We start from the raw sequence: 15,235 nt of genomic DNA, 5'->3' as shown, positions 1-15,235 counted from the left end.
GTGCCATCATCCCCTCCTCCGCCCTCCCCAGGCCCATCTCTACTGCTTGGAGATGGACTTTTTAAGCTTCCACATATCTCGTGTATTTTGTTAGGCTGAGCTGTAATAACATAGCTCCAAGTCTCTTAAGGCCCAACACGGTCAAAGGTTATTTGTGAACACAGTCCTGGGTAAGGTACCGGAGGAGCGGAGTGCTCCCTGTACCCGGGAGTCCCAAGCCAGGCTCTTTCATCGCCATCACTGAAATGGCTAGTGGCTGGCCCCTTCTGGCGCCTGCCCTTCCTTCTTCAAGAGCTTCATTCTGACTGCAGAGCTAGCTGGTAAAGGAGAGAACAGGAGGAAGGGGGCCTGGGAGAGTCCACGGGGCCGCCTGGGGGGGACCACGTGCCTCTGTTCACACAGTACAGCCAGAACGATTTCACCACCCTCCCCCCGCAGGGGAGGTGGGAGAGCAGGCTCACCGGAACCCAAAGGAGAGGACAGTGGGGAAAGTGGCCGTTAAAATGTCAAGACTTCTTTATTATTGTAATTATTAGTGTAAAATTTACCAAAATAAAACACACATATGAAACATTGACATGAATAACTATTAACCATAAAAAGAAAAATTTTATTAGTAGTATATATCCTTTTTTTTTTTTTTCATTTTTGTTTTTTGGTACTGGTGATCTAACAGGGGTGTTTTACCACTGAGTTACATCCCTAGCTATTTTTATTTTTATTTTTTAAGGTTTTTATTTTGAGATGGGCTCTCACTAAGTTGCTGAGGCTGGCCTTGAACTTGCAATCCTCCTGTCCCAGCCTCCTGAGTTACTAGAACTATGCTTATGCACCACTGTGCTAGTGAAGCACAATTCTTAATAAGACGAATGTACCTATTTTCAATTAGTTCATATGTCTCAATTAACAGCATCTACTTTATTATTACTCTTCATATTTATATTTGTTACCACTGAGAAATTTTCATATAAGTAATAGAATAGGGCTGGGAGTTGTGGCGCACTCAGGTAATCCCAGCAGCTGGGAAGGCTGAAGCAGGAAGATCCCGAGTTCAAAGTCAGCCTCAGCAATGGTGAGGTGCTGAGCAACTCAGTGAGACTGTTTCTAAATAAAATACAAAATAGAGCTGGGGATGTGGCTCAGTGGCCAGGTGCCCCTGACTTCAATCCCCAGTTCCCCACCCCCAAAAAGAATAGGAATGAAAGAAGCTTTTTGTAAATGCAATCTTAACTATTTGGGCGCAACTGATCTTATTTATTATTAAATTATTTATCATTTTGTAACAAATAATTTTGTAACATGTCACTCAATATCTGCTTTACCAATACATTTAACAACTCAAATTAAGGATTCCTTCAATTCTATGGGAAGTTGTCTAATACGAGCAATCTAACTTGCAAAAGGATTAGTACCTAATCATTCACTTCGACAAATTTGGGAAATTCACTAAAAATTTCTACTAAGATTTGTCAAAAGATTATATTGCTATATTCTCTTTCAAATAAAAGTGTCATGTTTTCTCTAATATGTAAGAACTGGCATAGTAAAAAACATTCCTTTCAATATGCTTTTGCCAGTACACTATTTTTTAAAAAAATGCTTTTTTTTCTTAAATTTGGGGGTCATTTGGGGGAGGAATATACTGGGGACCAAACCCAGTGGCCCTTTGTTATTGAGCCACATCCCCATTCCCTTTTATTTTTTCAGACAGGGTTTTGCTAAATTCTAGGGTCTTGCTAAGTTGTTGAGGCTGGCCTCAAACTGGCAGTCCTCCTGCTGGCCTCAAACTTGCAATCCCCCTGCCTCAACCTGCCAAGTTGCTGGGATTACAGGTGTGAGTCACTGTACCCCGCTTAACACATTTGAAATAACATTTTGGTCAGAAGCTCAAAGCTGCATATTTAGCTTGTTCAACAATTTAATATTTATGAGAAATATTTTCCATACAAAGAAATTGGAAAAGGCAGCCCTCATTGTCAATTGAGGGCTACTCAACTAAACACAGTCTGTGGGAAAAGCCTAAGATTAATTAAAATCATTCAAATAAATGTCAAAATGCAATTTGAGGAATAAAACGAAATCACCAAGAAATTATGAAACACGACTTGTGAGACAGATTACTGAAAGCAATGGACCAGGATGCAGAGCTAATGAAATAAATGCATCTATGAAAAATGTAGAAGACAATTTTAAAATGCAATTTCTCATTATTAAATTTGCAATAATACAATAAAATGTGGCTGAAATTTTAAGCTCTTTATGAAACAAGGAATGAAAGACATTCTGGCAGTCCTGTGGTAAGTGTGGGTGTGTATCTTGTTCTGAGACTGAATTTTGAGGAGGAACATTCAATAAAACTCATACGTAAAACCATATATAAAAATCAGAAAACCACGCATGTTTTTAGAGCTTTTATTCTTAACTTTTCCTAAGTGCATAATGAAAGAGAATGAGCGGCTAAACACCACACATCTGGTAGCTAGGATTTTATTTAGAGTTAACAGGAGCGAAAATGTGTCTTAAGAAGAAATTGACTATTCCTGGGATAATACTCCATGATGTAGGTGGTGCTAGCAGGTTTCCATTACGCGGTTCCTTGTTGTCTACACCATTCTTTGCTGTCTACACAACCTGAGCGGATTGCGCGGATCTTCTCCGGGGTCCCCGGGGTGGGAGCGCCGCAGCGGGTCACGAAGCGGCCAGGCCCAGCGCCCGGGGCCAGCGCCGTCCCTCCGCCGTCGGCGCCCTGCAGGTGGGGCCCCGAGTGCATGGTCCGGCCTGGGCGCCAGCTGTCCCGGGAGCGGCAGCCCCGGGGCTCCGGACCTCCCCTCGGGAGAGCTGACGGCCGGCGTCGCGCCCTCTTCGCCTGAGCGGGGCTCCCTCGGCCCGGGCGGCGACCCCTGCCCCGCCGATTCCTGCCCCGCAGACCCCTGCCCGCTCGCTGCGGCCGGCGGCGCCTCCCGTCGCTGCCCCTCAGGCCCCGGCGTCGGAAATGGAAGGTGAAAAAAACGACTAGTTTTCAGAGAGAACAAGGTGAAGATCTGGAAACTGATTCTTAAAATCTGCTCACACCCCCTGGAAAGTCGCTTAGCCTGAGGATTGATCTTGAAGGAACATGTCTGTGTCTGGTGCCATCTGTGGAAATCCCCTGCCCACGTTTTCCAGCTGCAAGCTGAGTGTTCCTGGGCAGGGGCAGCTCAGGGCAGGACACTGGCCTGGGACAAGCGGTTCATCCGCACACGTGCGCAGCCTGGGATGGACCCCAGCACCACAGTTTTCCTGGCGTTGGCTTTCGACATTCCAAACTCCAATGGCTTTCTCCTTCTGACATTCTATTCTTTGAAAATTCTATTGGTAAGTCTGTTTTTCTGAAGGTTAGAACCAATAAAGATTAGAAAGAATATAGGACCAATAAAGATTAGAAAGAATCATTTTTAAACAAAAGGACTCTATGGCAAGGCAGTATTTCTGGAAGCTGAATCTGGCAACATGGAGGAAGGTGGGCTTGGGCTGTGTGGGAAGGAATTTGAGGAGGTCAGTCAGGAAGCTCTTGTACTTTACTGGAGGTGGATACAAGGCCTCTGTCCGGGGTAGCAGGAAGGAAAATTATTTTCTTTCTGTTTTTTTTTTTGTTGTTGTTATTATTATTTGTTTGTTTAGTTTAATTTATTTATTCATCTTATTTTTTGGTCCTGGGGATTTAACCCAGCTGTACTTCATCACTGAGCTACATCCCTAGCCCTTTTTATTCTTTATTTTGATACAGGGTCTTGCCAGTTTGTTTGGAGCCTCACTAAATTGCTGAGGCTGGTGTTCAAGTTGCCATCCTCCTGCTTCAGCCTCCTGAATTGATGGGATTACAGATGTGCACCCCACACCCAGCTTTGCCTTCTTTCTTGCTAGTAGAACTCCAATTTTATTTTGGTCTCCTTATTTTAGAGAAGATTCCTTTATCCCTGGCTCAGGGGTACATCCGGATGATTCTTCATCAATCATGATAACCTCACATTCTTGCCAGTAATTGACTTTAGATGAGCATGTGGTCCAGCTGGGAGCATGGAGGTGTGAGGGGGAGTGTGCCAGGTGACATCTGGAAGGCTTTCTCCATACCTTCAGACAGACAGGAGGAGACGCTGTCTGCTCCATCCGCACAGGTAGGCCAGGGTGATGCCTCAGCCCCCAGAGCCATCTCGTAACCCAAGGGCAACTGGTCTGGAGGAGGTGAGAGAAAGGCGGGGTTGAACAGAAAGGCTGAAGCAACCAGGGCCTTGTTCATGGGTTCAGCCACCCATCCTCCCATAACTTAGAGTTTGTGTCACCAGAAGAATAATGGCACAGAGAGAGAAGGGCTGGGGGCAGGGGGGAGTCAGAGAAACCATGGGTGTCACCAGTTGCTGGTGTGAAGAGCAGTGGTGTGTTGATGGGAAATGGCCAGCACTTAATTAGAGACACAGGAGTGGGGCTAGGTGATATCAGGGTCCAAGATGTCCCTGTGGAAGTCCTTTGCAGATACTATAGGGTTTCCGTAGGAGATCTTGGTAGAAAACTGGGCAGTCTTGATATCCAAATCCAACTCCTCTGAGAGGAGTCTAACACCAGAGGAAACGAAGACACGATCAATGTTTAAAGTGAAAGGAGAGATGCCAGGTGCAGTGCACACCTGGAATCCCAGAGACTTGGGAGGCTGAGGCGGGAAAATGGCAAGTTCAAGACCAGCCACAAAACTTAGCTAGACCCTAAGCAACTTAGAGAGATTGGCTCAAAATAAACAAGAGAAAGGGATGGGGATGTGGCTCAGTGGTTAAGCACCCCTGGGTTCAATCCACAGAACTAATGGGGAGAAAAAAAGAAAAAGAAGAAAGATGTGTCTCTGCCAACTTTTGCTTAAGATAAAGATCTATTTATGTTCCAGAACAGAAATCCTGGGCCTCCAAAAAGAGAAAGGAAGAACCCAAAAATCTCAGCATTGATCCTTCATCAATAAAATTTGATATAAATATTTCCAGACAATTTAAGGATTTTAGCATTTCTGGTTTTAATATTTATTTTTAGTTTTTGGCGGACACAGCATCCTTGTTTATGTGGCGCTGAGGATCGAAGCTGGGCCGCACGCATGACAGGCGAGCGCGCTACCGCTTGAGCCACATCCCCAGCCCAGCATTTCTGGTTTTAAAAAGTACTCCTAGGGGCTGGGGATGTGGCTCAAGCGGTAGCGCGCTCGCCTGGCATGCGTGCGGCCCGGGTTCAATCCTCAGCACCACATACCAACAAAGATGTTGTGTCCGCTGAGAACTAAAAAATAAATATTAAAAACTCTCTCTCTCTTTAAAAAATAAAAAATAAAAAGTACTCCTAGTCATCTCCTATCACTGCAACAATCTGAAAGTGCATCTCATTCTCATAAAGGTCTGCATAATCTTGAACAAATCAGACTGTGTTCTTTTGCAGAAAAAAAGAGAAAAGAAAATCCATTAGAGTAGATGACCTGTTGATTATACACAGCTGCAATTGTCCATTTTTCATAGCTCTAATGAAGTATCTAAGGCTGGACAAATTTATAAGGAAAAAGTTTATTTTCCCTTCTATTTTGGAGATTCAGGGGCCCAAATCTTGTAATAGACTTCTTGCTGGCAAAAGACATGTAAAATGTCCTTTAGTTTTTTGAGCTGGGGACAGAATCCAGGGGTGCTTTACCATTGAACCACTTCCTCAACCCTTTATAGTTCTTATTTTCAAACAAGGTCTTACTCAGTTACCCAGGCTGGCCTTGAACCTGTGATCCTCTTGCCTTAGCCTCCCAAGGTGCTGAGGTCACAGTCTGCACCACTGCTCCAGCTTGTGCAGGTTTCTGTATTCCGCTTCCAGTCCTAACAGCAAGCTTGCCTGGGAGATATTGTCAGCCCAGGAAAAAAAAAAAAATTAGACAGATTGAGCAATCTGCTCAGGGCCACAGCTAGCTGTAATCCTAAGGCAGGTCTGCATGTTTTCAAGGCACCTGCCCTTTCTGTCACATATCACTGACTGAAAGACAGAATAGGGGCTGGGAGCATAGCTCAGTAGTAGGGTACCCCGTGCCTTGCATGCATGAGGAGGGCCCAGTATGATCGCCAACACCATGAAAAGGAAAAAGAGAAAGGGAGCAAAGAGCAGGTAAAATGGTGGGCCTGGGAATGTGCAACCCTCATTAGTGGGAATCTGCACAAGTCAGGGATGGAGCAACCTGAAAGATGGCGTCCAACCTGACGCTACTGCCACCTCCGTTCTCAATGGCTACCTGAATACTCTTAAGACTTAAATGTAGAGGGCACAGTCCCACAGTAGCCTGACATCCACTACAGGAGCAATTTCACTTCTGCTAAAATGTCTTTTTCCCAAAAATACACTGACAGAAGAGACCACTGCAGATGCAAACGGCCCTGGGGCTTCCTAATCAGTTGGCGATCTCAGGGTCCTGGCTTGGCATCCATGCCACGGCCTTTTCTGCCTTCCATATGCTGACAAAGACGAATGTGTACCTACAGAGTTCATCCCAGCCTGACACCACTTAAGTGTCCTAGTGGTGTTCCCATAGACACTTCTAAACTTGAGTGCACCTTCCCACCCTCACCCATGACCTATATTCATCCAACATTTCCTCTCTTGGGAATTGCCACGATGGTCAACGGGTTATTGAAGCCTGAAACTTGGACACGGTTCATATAGTTTCCATTCATCCTTCTTCCACCTACAGATTCAACCTGGTAAACATTTTCTTTAATTTAATGCATTCCAACTTTTGGCATACAATTTAAATTTGAGACTTGTTTTAATTGAAATAACTTACTTCTAGTCTAAATAAGCCACGGTTGGTCTTTTTGTTTGTTTTGTTTGTACTGGGGACTGAACCCAGGGGCACTTTACCACTAAGCTACATCCCCAGTCCATCCATTTATCTATCTATCTATCTATCTATCTATCTATCTATCTATCTATCTATCTATCTATCTATCTGTCTATCTACTTTGAGGCAGGGTCTCACTAAGTTGCTAAGGGTCTTACTTAGCTGCTGAGGCTGGCCTCAAATTTGCAATTCTCCTGCCTCAGTGTCATCCCATGTCACTTCAATAATATGGGTGTGTCCCTGTGCCCAGCGTACCAGGGAATTAACACCTGACAAGCCAGGAATAGTGAGACCTAAGCTCCAGCAGCTCTGCATCCAGGGATTGAGATGCTGAGATGGGAGATTCAGAAGGCCCTGTTTCTTATCTCTCTTCCTTTGGCTTCATTGAAAACTGACTTCCTGAGTGTCCCTGTCCCTTCAGCTCTGAGAGGTCAGAGAGTTGGCCCAAGGTCACATGGCTGTAAGAGATCAATGGTATGAATCCAGCCCTCACTGGTGAAGTGCTCGTTTCTGTAGTGGTGTGTTTCCAGGGGTCTCACAGCCCACAGTGCAGTGCCAGCTTCCCAGGACTGCCTTACCTCACTTGGACAGGACAGGGGCACACAGGAGCCAAAGGCTGGGCAAGGAACTAGAGAACGAGAGGCAGGAGGACCAGGGGAAGGCAGCACAGGGCAGCACTCAAGGCAGATGGTGGGTGGGCTGGGCTGTCAGCTGGTAGTGCCCTAGAGAGATGGTGTGAAGTAGAACGGGAGCCACTGAAGACCTCCCTAAACCTCCTCATTGATTTATTTTCTTTATCCATTTCTCTTTCTGTCTCTTGTCTTTTTTTTTTTTTTTCCCCAGAACTAGGGGGTTGAACCCAGGGACATTCTGCCCTGAGCTACACCCTCATCCCTTTTTATTTTGAGGCAGGGTCCTGATAAGATAAGCAGGCTGACCTCCAACTTGGCATCCTCCTGCCTCAAATAGCTGGCATTATTAGTGTGAGCCACGGAACCTGACTTTTCACCCATTGCTTGAAACAAACAAACAAAACAAAAACACCTCATGTTCCAGTTGCTCCCCCCACACACACTGCCCCCAGATCACCTCTGGGCACTCTGCCACTGCAGCTCCAGCCACCCAAGAAGCTCCCCACACTTCCCACGGAGGAATTCCCTCTCCCCCCTCCGCCTGCCCCCTTCTCCTGGCTCATTCATTTTCTTGACTTCTGGGCCTGGACTCCACTTTTTCAAGCACCTTCCTGAGCTCTCAGAGTTGGGTCCATGCTGCCTGCTTCGACAGAACCCCAGCTGGCCGCAGCTTATCCTGTGGCTCTTCAGAACCTTTCCACTAGGCTGAGAGGGCGGACCTTGCTCCAGGCCCAGGTGGCACCCTCACAGTCTACCCCACTAAATACAAAGTCAGGGAATGAATACAGGCTCCACTGCTAAGTAGCTATTTGAGCAGCTACTGAGCTCAGTTTTGGAACCTGTAAAATGGATTATAAAACTGGAATAAAAATGCAGACTGGGCACATGTACTAGTCTCCATTTCTTCCCCAAGAAAAGACCAAAAAATTTTTAATTAAATTTAGTTAAAATGCAGCAATAATCAGGAGACTTAAATGATATAACATATTTAAAGTCCCTGGGCTGGGGTTGTGGCTCACATGTGTGAGGCACTGGGTTCGATTCTCAGCACCGCATATAAGTAAATGAATGAAATAAAAATCCACCAACAACTAAAATTTAAAAAAAAAAATAATAAAAAATAAAGTTCCTGGTACCTCTGGAGTAATTAAACAAAATTGTTAACCATACAAAACACTGGGAAGGGAATCCAGGGCTGGAGACAGGGATAGAGGGTTCTAACTTTAGTTACCCTTCATAATTCTTGACATGTATAGACTATTCAAAAGAAATAAATTTAAAAAACAAACAGTACCTGGCACACACCAGGCAGTCAACAAAGGGGAGCCTCCTTCAATGGTGACAATGTCAGGTAAGCACAACACCAGGCCTGTGCACAGGACTTCCACCCCGTGCAGGTCCTCCTGGGCAGGGAGTTTAGACGGAATGAGAGCCCAGGCACGCAGCACCTCAGCTGACCTCTTCTGTGCTCTGTGTGTGTCTGTGTGCTGAGACTGGAGGCAAGTCGCTGGGACGATGATCTCTGTCGTGTAATTGTAGATGCTAGTGTGACAGAATAGACTAGTTTGCCATGCGTCAGCAAGAATCAACATGTGTTTTTCCTCTTGGCATGTGTGAAATAGTCCTACATTCAAAGACGAACACTGTACAAACAGCCCACGGGGGCACTGGCGTTGTCTTGGCATGGCAGGCTGGCTCTATGCGGAGAGCCAGGACTTTGGAGAAAAATTCTAAAAATCCTGCTTTTAAATTCTTCTTCAGTTGTCACCAACCTTGTGACCTGAGATAAGTCACTCAGCCTCAGAGAGCCTCGCCTTTTCTCATGCCAAATGATTATAGGGATGACTGCAGATGATCTGGGGGGATTAAGTGAGACCACGTATGTAAGGCATCTAGCAAACAGACACTAAGAAATAACTGTTAACGTGGGTCTTTGGTTCTTCAGAAGTAGCGTTCCTTGATTTTGCTCTTGAAATAAAAAAATAGAGCTGGTTGTAGTGGCACACGCCTGTAGTCCCAGAGACTCAGCAAGCTGAGGCAGGAGGATTGCAAGTTTTGAGACCAATCTCAGCAACTTAGCAAGACCCTGTCTCAAAATAAAAATTAAATAGGGCTGGGGATGTAGCCCAATGGCAAAGTGCTCCAGATTCAATCTCTAGTACCAAATTTAAAAAAAAATAGTATCAAACGTTATGATTAGCTGATGGATTTTTCCATCCATGAAATAACAAGCAATATCAATCTTCCTTTGACAAAGAAAGTCCAAAATCAGTTTAAGGAACTTTAATTTTCCTTTTTTTTTTTTTTTTGGTGTTGGGGATGGAACCCAGGTCATCAGCCTGGGCAAGTGCTCTACCACGGAGTAGCATCCCAGCCCTGGAACTCTGTTTTTGACAATGGCTCACCTGCCAGGTGACTCTGGCATTTCTGAGATGGCAAGGGCTATTGCTTTTATTTGCAGTGAGACCAGCCACAGACCCTCACAGGTCAGGCCCACTGAGTTGCCCACCTTGAAATTGCTGTTGGGAAGTCTCCACTGTGGGAATCCTGTACATAAAATCAAGGTCAACCTGCGCACGCTGCTCCTAATACCGTGCACCTAACTCCTTGCCCATCTTGCTGCTCCTCACCCTGCCTCCACCAATCCAAATCTACCCACATGAAGGGAGTTGGAAAGTCCCCTTCCAAAGAGACACTGAGTGTGAATGTTTTGTCATCACAGGGATTTCAGTCTCTCAGCGTCTGCTCTCTTGAAAGCCATCAGGACTTGGGCTGAAAAGAGGAGGCCAGGGACTATTGGCAAGCCTGAGGTGTTCTGCAGGAACGTGGAGAGTGGGAGCCCTGGTGCCGTCTGGGGCACATGGAAAAGGTGAGAACAACCCAGAGGGGTGGCCAGCAAACAGAAGCACTTACCACCCAGCAGTCATGACCGCCAAACATTAAAAAACAGTTAGAAATTAATGAAAGCATTTATACAGCTATACTAAGATACATTAGTTAATCTCTTCAGAGTTCTTTGGTTTGGGTTTCTGGAACAAAAAGTCTATTTTTTCACAGTAAATCATTACATTAATAATATCTTTGGGGGGCTGGGGATGTGGCTCAAGCGGTAGCGCGCTCGGGTTCGATCCTCAGCATCACATAAAAATAAAATAAAGATGTTGTGTCCACTGAAAACTAGAAAAAAGAAAAGAAGATCTTTTTAAAAAATACCAAAGATGGCTGGTTGAACAAATGTGTTTGTCTCTAAACCTCATTAAAATAAAGTGATTTTGAAAAATTAGAAGGGAGAGGAAACAATGATAGCACAAAACTTTAGAACTTGAAAAATAGGACCATTATACCTCTCTAAACAAGATGAAGGAGTTACATGGAAACCAGCAAAGGGGAAAATCAGGAGCAACTGAGTGCCTGCTCCCCGGTGGCCTAGTAGCTCCTTTTGCAAAGGAGTGAGGTTTTCTTCTGCAGAAGGTCTCTAAGGTAGAACTAGGAGTATTAGGCACTACTAAGGCTGAAAGCAGATGGATCTGGAGAAAAGGCTTATATGATGAAGTGCTGTGTCCTCAGTTTACATCTGGCCTCTAGAATACTGGTAGCCAGGGCTAACTAACCCCTCTAAGAAGGAGAATAGGTTTTTTCCTCCCTAGAGAACTTATTCAGACCAAGAAAATCAGCCTGAAGATAGTGGCACACTCCCTGCCCCAAACCCATATTGATAGTCTGGGAAGATCACCCTAAAGACAAGATGGCAGACCGCATCCAGGGAGAGCTTCCCATCAGCTCTAAGAGACCAGTGGGGACCAGAACCATCAGACATCTGAAAGATGCCCGGCCAAGGAAGGCAGAGACAGACACACAAAGAGAAACAAAAGAAACCAGAAGACAACTGGAGAGAAAACAGAGACCCTGCAGGAAGATAGATGCATAAAAAAAAATACCAGTAATATCCTCAGAGAAATGGAAAGATATTTTAAGAACAGGATGCTATAAAAATCACCACAGAACAAAAGGGAACTCTTAGAAATTTAAAATATAAAAACAGATTTTGAAAACTTAACAGAGGTTTAGATGGAAAGTTGAGGAAGGCTTCAAGAAAATAAAGCTAAAAGCTAACAAAAAAGACAACAGGAAAGAAAAGACAAGCAGAGAACTAGTCCAGAAGGTGCAGTATGCCAACAAACAGGGGATCCAAAGGGATGAACAGCGGGTCCAGAAGGACGAACAGGAGCAGTGACTCCACAGATTTCCCAAATCGAAGGCCATGCACACCAGACTGCCAGGTGCCAGGCTGCCTGCACCACATGGAAAGGCAGACCAAGGCAGTGAACCCCAGAGCTGAGGAGACAGGAGAACCCAGCAAGTTCTTAGAGGGAAAAGCAGACCTCGTGCCTGGAATTAAAGAGCAGGGGTCAAGAGCAGAAATCTCAACACTGAAAGCAGGATGAGACCATGATCATGGTGCCATACGTGAGAAAAGATCCCATTTTCAGTTTCTACAAAGTAAAATGCAACAGGAGGGAGAATTTTAGAACTCTTGGGGGAATCCTCAGTCTAAGCCCTCCTCCAGGACAGGGAATTGCAATCAAACGCTCCATTTTGGAGTTGGATTGGGAGACAGAGCATAGCAGGGATTTCTTCTTGACCCTTAAGTACCAACACAACACAGTGATGCCATAGCTAGCGCAGGCAGGCCTCTCCCTCAGCCCTGGAACTCAGCTGCTCACTCCCCGTGACAGTCCACAGAGGCAGAAATAACTAATACAGTTTTGCAGTGTAGATTATACCAAATAATTTATCCAAGGTATGTTAAAAGGAAGGGACAGAATTCAAACTCTAAAACCAATTCTTTTAACCATTATGCCATGTTACATTTAAATATTTCCGTCAAAATATTTGTGAAGCTTAGTAGCTCTGATCTCACTGCCTTCTCAGAGACAGCAGAAATATTTGTATAAAAGATCTCTTTTAGGTCACCAGTGATGGCCCATTTCTCTTCTATCTCTTTTTATTTTTTGGTACCAGAGATTGAACCTAGGAGTGCTTAACCACTAAGCCATATCCCTAGCCCTTTTTAATTTTTAATAGTTTTTTAGTTGATAGTGAACACTATTTTATTTATTTAAATGTGGTGCTGAGAATTGAACCCAGTCCCTTGTCCCTTACACATGCTAGGCAAGCGCTCTACCCCTGATTTACAACCCCAGCTGCTTTTCTTTTCTTTTCTTTTCTTTTTTTTAAATTTTAAGACAGGATCTCACTAAATTGTTTAGGGCCTCACTAAGTTGCTGAGGCTGGTCTTGAAACTTTGACTATTCTTCTGCTAAAAATAAATTAATAACTATTTTATATCTTTATATTTTGAGAAGGAGAACAAGGAGGAAGGAGGAAGATCAATTTAATGTTATTACAAAATAAATAAATATTTCATGATTTTTTCAGTAAAGAGCATCTTGGTTAACTAAGAGGAAACTTTGGAAACCTTTTAAGCACAGGACAGCCACAGTGATACCCAAAAGAAAGTAGCAAAGTTTCAGTTTTAGCTGGCCTTCCACCCAATTGCTTAGTGGTATTAATGCCCAAAATACAATAGGGTTTGGCCTAAGGCTTTTAAAATTTGTCCTGGCAGCCATTTTTATTTACTCAAGCCCCCCTATACTGAATTTTCCATACTGATGTGTTTCTATTGTTCTCAGTTGGGCCTGCAGAAACTTTAGCCCTCTTCCAGATGTTTCCTGACATCAGCATCCAAGATGTGCTGGCCAGCTGTCTTTAAAATTGCAGGAACTCTGTGTTGTGTGCATTAGTTATGCGAATGGAAAAGCAAGGACAAGAAGCCAATGCAGAGGGTAAGAAAGAGCTGGGAGGGACAGGGCCAAGGCTTTACTGGCACAGGCAGCACAGAGAGAAGCCAAGAGAGCAAGCTGTCTTGGATCCAACCCCCAGCAGCCTCCACCGCCACTGTCCAGGCACAGGGGTTGGTGTCCTCGGTTCCCGGGTCAGGCCCAGTCTTCTGGCAGCATCCATGACCTGACTGGCAACAAAGGAACGTGCTGTATACCCACAGATCTATCGACCTTCTAACCGGTTTCTTCTAAGTTCTACTTTTGTTCAAGACATATTTGCATAAACCAGAGAACAATCCTCCAATGTATTAATCCTCAGGAAATCAATAGATGTTTCATGAAAAAAGGGCAGGAGAGTCCCATGCGTTTAGAAAAACCTAAGTTAATTCCCTTCCCCAAGTGGTCTCTGGGGCTCAGGCACCTTCCTATGCACGATTACTACCACAGGGAAACATTTCACAGAGGACTCAGAGCCACCCGAGGAAAGGCTGGGCGGGAGGTAAAGTGGGTTCTCAGCTTCCTTCACACCTTCAGGCATCGACTAGCTGCGATGAGTATCTCTGCACATCCCCACGCCTCATGAGCCCACTACCCACGCAGGGTCTCTGCTGCCTGCAGGATCTAGCTTTCCTTCCCGGTCATGGCAACCTCACGTCCACTGTCCTAACCAGAGTTGCGGCCATCACCCAATGCCTCCTCTGTCCTCACCTCTGCCCTGTGCTGCCCAACCAGGCCTGCCGCACAGGTGACCTGCTGTCTTCTAGCGCCTTCACAGGTACTGCCAGCCAGCCTCAGACCTACAGCGCAGCCTACGTCTGGACATTTCTGCCTGGTGTGCGGAGGGACGCTCTACCGACCTGTCGGGACTTCATCATGTCCTCCTCACCTGACCCTCCTGGCTCTCCCGTGCTCTCAATGATACACAATCCCTGTGTCCTCAAAAGGCTGGAAGAGTTTATGGGGGTCTCTCTCTCTCTCTCTCTCTCTCTCTCTCTCTCTCTCTCTCTCTCTCTCTCTCTCTCTCTTGTCCTATTTGTTTTGTTAGTTGTTTGGCTTTATTTGCTTGTGACTTTTGAATTGTGATAAAATATGTAAACATAAAATTTAGCATCTTCACCATTTTTGGTAGCAGAGAGCTGAAGCTGGAGGGCCCAGTCCCCTCAGCCCCACCCCACATTGCTTCTTTTGAGGCAGCATCTCACTCAGTAGCCGAGGCTGGCCTTGAACGAACGTGGGATTCCCCTGCCTCAGCCTTCCCAGTCACTGGGATCACAGGTGGGCGCCACCATGCCTGGCCATCGTCATCATGAGCTCCTAAGTGTGCTGCTCACCCTGCTGTGCAATCAGCTCAGGACTCTGCCCCGGGCCAAGCTGAACCGTGAGGCCAAGTGAGTAACTGCCCTCATCCTCTGTCTAGCCTGGCAGGCCCTGCTCTACTTCCAGTAGGAGTCAAACTACTTGAGGCGCCTCCCTGAGTGCCCGTCTCCCTGGGACTGGCTGGTTTCCTTGCCTGGCTCTCGCGGCTGCGCACAAGGCACCCATTGTCGTGTGTGCCGCTCTGTTTCCCAAGCAGCTGTCAGTGGACCCTGTGTGGAGTCCACATCCTGGCTGCTGTGGGTGGTGTGCAGGGAACATGGGGTGCAAACGCCTCTTCAAGGTTCTGGTTTCAGGTCTTCTGCATGTTTACCCCAAAGTGGGATTGCTAGACCCTACTCTAGCTCAGCTTTTAGGTTTCTGATGAATCTTCATAATCTGTAGCTGCTGACCTTCCAAAGCCCCTTGATCTTTCCATCAACAGGATTCCAATCTCTGCACAACCTCATCCCTCTCTTTTTTTAATAGTAGCCGTCCTAACCGATGTGAGGCTATTTATTCTGTGT

At 45.6% G+C, this 15,235-nt stretch overlaps 1 long non-coding RNA gene across 2 annotated transcripts; it reads left to right on the top strand.

Annotated features, from left to right (window-relative positions):
- The first annotated feature begins 2,534 nt into the window (after positions 1-2,534).
- Positions 2,535-14,458, top strand: LOC144376308 (uncharacterized). Of its 2 annotated transcripts, XR_013436616.1 has the most exons (4): positions 2,535-3,354; positions 3,767-4,154; positions 10,235-10,381; positions 13,206-14,458. It is a non-coding gene; the product is annotated as an uncharacterized LOC144376308 (long non-coding RNA). The 2 variants fall into 2 exon arrangements; XR_013436617.1 differs by lacking the exon at positions 3,767-4,154 and having other exon boundaries at positions 2,536-3,354.
- Positions 14,459-15,235: the final 777 nt, after the last annotated feature.

This window comes from Ictidomys tridecemlineatus, chromosome 3, assembly GCF_052094955.1.
Source record: "Ictidomys tridecemlineatus isolate mIctTri1 chromosome 3, mIctTri1.hap1, whole genome shotgun sequence".
NCBI classification, from domain to species: domain Eukaryota; kingdom Metazoa; phylum Chordata; class Mammalia; order Rodentia; family Sciuridae; genus Ictidomys; species Ictidomys tridecemlineatus.
This window is presented reverse-complemented; position numbering and strand designations above follow the sequence as displayed.